The sequence below is a fragment of the Lycorma delicatula genome, chromosome 10 (assembly GCF_047948215.1).
Source record: "Lycorma delicatula isolate Av1 chromosome 10, ASM4794821v1, whole genome shotgun sequence".
Classification (NCBI taxonomy): Eukaryota; Metazoa; Arthropoda; class Insecta; order Hemiptera; family Fulgoridae; genus Lycorma; species Lycorma delicatula.
In genome coordinates this window covers 28,366,860-28,372,935 of record NC_134464.1, presented here as the reverse complement: position 1 = coordinate 28,372,935, position 6,076 = coordinate 28,366,860, and positions in this window count along the sequence as shown.

Genomic DNA, 6,076 nt, shown 5'->3' with positions numbered 1-6,076 from the left:
AAAATATTACTTGAATAATAGTTAGTTAATAAAGAATACTATTTATGAGTTAGAATTTTTTTTTTTTACATAATTTTATTGACGCATACAATATTTAGAATTAAATATTAGACATTTTATTTATAAAAAGTAATAATAATAGAAAAAAAAATCTGATACTAATGAATATATAAATTTTATCTTTAATAATGTATTTTACATATTCATGCTACCTTCTTTTGTTTGTACACCTGTAATTTTCATTTCTTTTAATTATTTGTAAAATAAAGCTTACATTTTTTTAAATCTGTATCAGTTAAAAGTAAATTCATTGATTTTTGGAAGTTAAACTTTTAAAAATCAATTAATTTATCATAATTTGGCGACAATTTTAAAAAGATCGAAAACTAAAAAAGAAACTTTGATCTTATTAGTATTACTATTGTTTTCGTTTAGTACGGCTTTCTTTTGTCAAAGTTGACTTTTTTTCTTTTTGCTTTATGATATCGCCACATAAGCTGCAAGCTTTTATGTGGGGTGTGAAAATGGAATTTTGTTGTGTATAAAAAGTTGTGCATGAAAAAAGTTTGTTGTGTACGAGGTCGAAGTTCACAACCTGTTAGGAAACTTGAGAGAATGAATTCCTTTCTGGATCACCGCATTAACTGGATGATCCGTGAGGAGTGGTCTATAGTGGCTGGTTTTCTTCGCGCCCTTGCGGTGTGTAGGTCTGCAGAGGGAGTTTAATCGAGGTACTCGATCGTGGTAGGATCCTGGGTGGCTAGGATTCCGGCTTAGACATTGGATTGGTTGGAAGTAGGCACATTGGTATCGTGCCACGGTTATATTGGTATTGTTTGTGATTCGATCTGGGGCTGTTTTCGGTTAGTTAGTTTGAGGGAATCATGTTAGGTTGGATGTGAAGATGTCCGTTTGAGGCCTATATCAAGGCGAAGTATAATATGTATTTTACTGATGCAAATGTCTTCCGAGGCATTTACATCGGTAGCTTGGCTGATGACTGTGAGATCAGTTACAGGGTCTAAAGACGACCTCCGGTAAAGCCCCTCAGGGCTCGAAACGGAGGAGGTGGTGTGGCGACCAGTAATCTCCCAAGGTGGGTGTCTTCCCCCTACGGGGTTGGGATGTGTATGAAAAATGACATGCCTGCCGGGATTCGAATCCTGGACCTCCATATGAAAGGCTGAGACGCTACCACTCTTCTTTAATAATATTACCATTATTATTTTTTTACCTTAATTCATTTATAATTACTTATTTTTATTTTCTATTAAATCAATATATCTAAATAAGGATAGATAGATAAATCAATAGTTTTCGATATATTTATCTAAATACAAATGAAAAGAATAAAAATGGTGCTTCTCTATTATTCGGGCGCCACTACAAGTTTTCCATATTTATGACATCCACAATCTTTAAATTATTAATTATTATAAACCCACCGAGCTGGTCTTGTGGTTAACTCGTCGTTCCAAATCAGTTGTTTTACAGCTGATTTTCGAAGTCGAAGGTCTTAAGTTTCAATCCTAGTTAAAGCTAGTTGATTTTATACGGATTTGAATAGTAGATACTGGATACCAGTACTACTTACTACTGTACTTACTACAGTACAGTACTTACTACTTACTACAGTACTTCGGTGGTTTTTTTTTATCTGCCCAGGGGAGTGTCCTTTACTCTAAGGGGCCTCCCTACCTACCGGCATGGTAGGTCCGTTCCCCGGTTGGATCTTTTAATTCTTTATTGCCCACTCTAATGAGAATACTCCATTATTGGATCCCCCCCCCCACGGTATTGGGTCTTTTCGTTTGTATCTCCTAACCTAGTCTCCCTTGGAGTCCTCAATCGATCATCGGAACCGGCACACTCGGCATGCCGGCTCTCCCGATTGGGGCTGTCCACCCAACCCTATACTAAAACCCTCTTCTTCTACCTTCCGTATCTTTGCATCGAAGTACTTCCCTCGAGTATTCCTTCACTTTCTTCCAGTTACTCTGCGACGTCAGCATATACGGGACTACATCCTCCAGCTCCAGATTTGCAATACCAGCCAGGATACGTTGTTCAATCCATTCCTCACATTTTAAGAGGGTGTACTCCACCTAGTCCTGTTCAGCACAATACATACAGTATGGTGTAGTGCTTGGCTTTGTTTATTTGTACAATACATACAATATGGTTTGATGGTTGGGGTTCAATTAACCACACGTCTCAGGAATGGTCGGCTTCAGTCTGCGAAAGACTACATCTCATTTACATGTCATACACATCATCCTCATCTCATTGGGCCATGGGGAGATTGCTTATTTTTACTAGTAGAACAGATTGCAACTTACACCTTATGAAAATAAAAAGATGTTACAAAAATTGTTAAAAATATTATATAAAATATTTTTAAAATATAAAATAATAATAATAAATTATTATTAGTATTATTATTATTATTATTATTATTATGTAACATATTTTAAATATAAAGAATATTATTATAAAATTGTTTTTTAATTATTTTTTGTTATGAAAGAGCGGACATCAACAGCTACAGTCATTAGCGTGAAAATTGGTACGGTATAAAAGATGTCATGCATGACCGGGATTCGAACCCGGAACCTCTGCACGAAATGTCGAGACGAATTCTATTCGGTCACGGAATTTTTATTCAATTTTCCTATTTTTGAAACTAATTTTTTTGCCCAAGAAGTTATGTACCTTAGAAAATACAGATCATTAGGTCTTTATTTCTTCTTTTAACCTCCGGAACCAACGTTAGATATTGCTTCAGAGAATGAGTTGAATAATGATTTGTAGCGTGTGTGAAAATGCCATGTCTGACCGGGATTCGAATTTGCGACCTCCGGATGAAAGGCCGAGCCGCTACCACTCGCGCAGATCATTAGGTTTTAAAAAAATTCAGTAGCTGTGTCTTGCGTACACTAACACGCCGTAAAAATCTCATTTTCCTTTGATATAACGGGACTTTTTTTGAGGATTTTGTGGTCATATTGGTTCCCTTTAGTCAACTCTGGTTCGTCTATTCTTTTTCTTTTTCTTCTTGATGGCTTCCCAATATATTTCTTCATTCTGTCAGATCTTGCACTTTTGAGTTCTTCTGAACAAACCCTCGTTGTTGTTTTCTTTTCTTTAATTTTAAATCTGAAGTTTGCTTCTTTTAATATTTTTATTTTGTCAGTTTTCTTTCGTAAATCTTCTATTGTGATTTCTAGTTCTTGCATATCTTGTTTAATTTCGGTTGTCCAGGTCGGTCTTTTGAACATTTTCCAGTATTTCTCGACCAGTTTCTTGACGAGCCTGTTCGGTTCTGTTCTTATTATGTATCCAAAGAAGGAGATTCTTTTCTTTCTAAAGTAGTATAGAGATGGTTCTACGTCTTTATGTACCTCTTGGTTTGGTATGAGTCTCCATTCTCTCCTATCAGTAAGTCGTCTTTTATTTATTCATATTCTTAGAATTCTTCTTTCTATTCTTTGCATCTCTGCTGAGTAGGAAATGTTGGATCTTAGTTTGAAGAGTGTTTCGCTTCAAACGGGTCTTCTGCTTAAAAAAAGATGCCATTTTCAGAAAACGATTAAAAACATCATTTACTGCAGGTCAATGTATCCTAGCACCATATTCTGGATTGTCTGGGTCTTCTTCCTCATCATCCTTAAATTATAGTGAAGTACTTTTTCTGTTTTTCTCAGTTCCATGTTAATAAACTATTTTTGCTTCATTATTAGCACTTTTTATTTGATAATATAATCACTGTGTGTTAGAACAGCATCATAAGCACACGATTTAAAGGTTTCAACCATACAAAAACATATTTTGGTACTCTGGACCAGACAGAATTGTTTTAAGATTCATTGCGGGGTTCTTTGTGAGGCTATGCAAACATTTTATTAGAAGATTAATGTCAGCAAGACTTTGAAAGATTGGTTTTATTATTGTAGCAATCGGTAGGTGATGTGAATATTGTTTTCTATTTATTTTAGCTAGGTTATATTTAAAGCCACGTAAATACAACATAGCTGATCAAAACAATTCACATGGATAAAGTCTATGTGAAGGGTTTTCATCCCTTATACAAAATAAAATTTCTCTCGTGATTTTATGAAAATAAATAGCCCAAACTGCAGACTTCATGTCTTTTATACTATCTATATTTTTTTATAGCAAAACCATAATAGCCCTGATTTTAATTGATAGTTTTATCTGTCAAACACACCTAGTGTCAGTACCATATGACATACTGTCCCAGTATGTCATACAGTCTAGTGGTGAACGCGTCTTCCCAAATCAGAAGATTTGGAAGTTGAGATTTCCAACGTTCAAGTCCTAGTAAAGGCAGTTACTTTATACGGATTTGAATACCGGTGTTTTTTGGTGGTTGGGTTTCAATTAACCACATAACTCAGGAATGGTCGACCTCAGACTGTGCAAGACTACACTTAATTTACACTCATACATGTCATCCCCATTCATCCACTGATGTATTGCCTGAACGGTAATTCGCGGAGACTAAGCAGGAAAAAAAAGGTTTACCTGTCAGTTCAATGCCTTTCCTGAAATTTTTTTACCATCTTCTAACAAAATATTCTTCAAGTCTCAGCGGAGGTTTGGCAATCGTGAGCCCATCCACTTCTAAATATGAACAAAATTTCAAATTTAACCTAAATTGACAAAATTTCACTATAAAAACACTAAATTTCTCTTTCATAATAACTATCCTTTGGCTAGTGCCAAAGGAAAATAAATAATCTTTAAAAATAACTTGAAACTTCGGATTTTTCAGTGAGTAGTGCTTACAAAAAACCTAATGTGTACACCACATGAATTCCTTGTACGCCTATTAAATTACATAAACACATTTTTTTAAAATAAGAATTACATAAAATTTTATTTCATTAATAACTTCAGAAATTTTTTAATATATATTTATTTTTATTGTTATTATTGAATTATTTATTGTAATTTTTTTTTTACAATCAGAGGTTAATAATTATTAATAAATCAATATATTTAAATTGGAAAAAACGTTAAAAAAAGGAGATGAAGTCGGATTTAAACCGATGTGTCTTCCTCTTGTAAGATCCAAATATTTCATTAATAAAAAATTTATTTGGCTATACCTCTGGAAGCAATTAAAATAAGAACTACTTTGATATATCGTTGAAAAGCTATGAAAATGACTAGTTTCGGCTTGACGTTTGTACGTACGTATGAATGTGGGTATGTGTCTCGCATAACTCAAAAACGATTAGTCGTAGGATGTTAAAATTTTGGATTTAGGACTGCTGTAACATCTAGTTGTGCACCTCCCATTTTGATTGCAACAGACAGAACCAAAAGTGTCTAAAAAAACCCCAAAACAAAAAAAAAATGGATTTTTTTTTTTTAATTGCCGTAATAAGCCATCATCGAGAGGTTTTAAATGATATATCATAAGTTGTACTTATTTTCATTGATTCCAGAGTTACAGCCAAATAAAATTTTAATTAATGAAATATTTGGATCTTATAAGGGGATGGCACATCGGTTCAAATCCGATTTTATCTCCTTTTTTTCACTTTTTTTTTTTTAATTTAAATATATTGATTTATTAATAATTATTAACCTCTGTAAAAAAAATTTTTACCATAAATAATAATTCAATAATAACAACAAAAAAAAATATCAAAGTTATTAATGAAATAAAATTTTACGTATTTTTAATTTTAAAAAAATGTGTAAATTTAATTTAACTGGCGTACAAGGAAATTATCATGTGTTGTATTTTTTTTTTTTTTTAATTTATCAAAACTTTCAAGATATTAAACAAGTAGAGTTGAATTCAACTTTTTTTGAAATTTCAAACGGTTTTTCCATCGTTAATATTGCACGGATAGGTTTTTATCATTTTCAAGCAGTGAATGAATCTTAGTAAAAAGTTTCAAGGTAAAAATTAAGTCTCAAACAAGTTTCTACGAAATATTTTTTTAGAATTTTACCTGACGATTCCCGGCCGTAATAAATACCTTGTACCGGATGTAATTCAGGTTGCATACATCTATTTTTTTTTTTTTTTCATTAAATC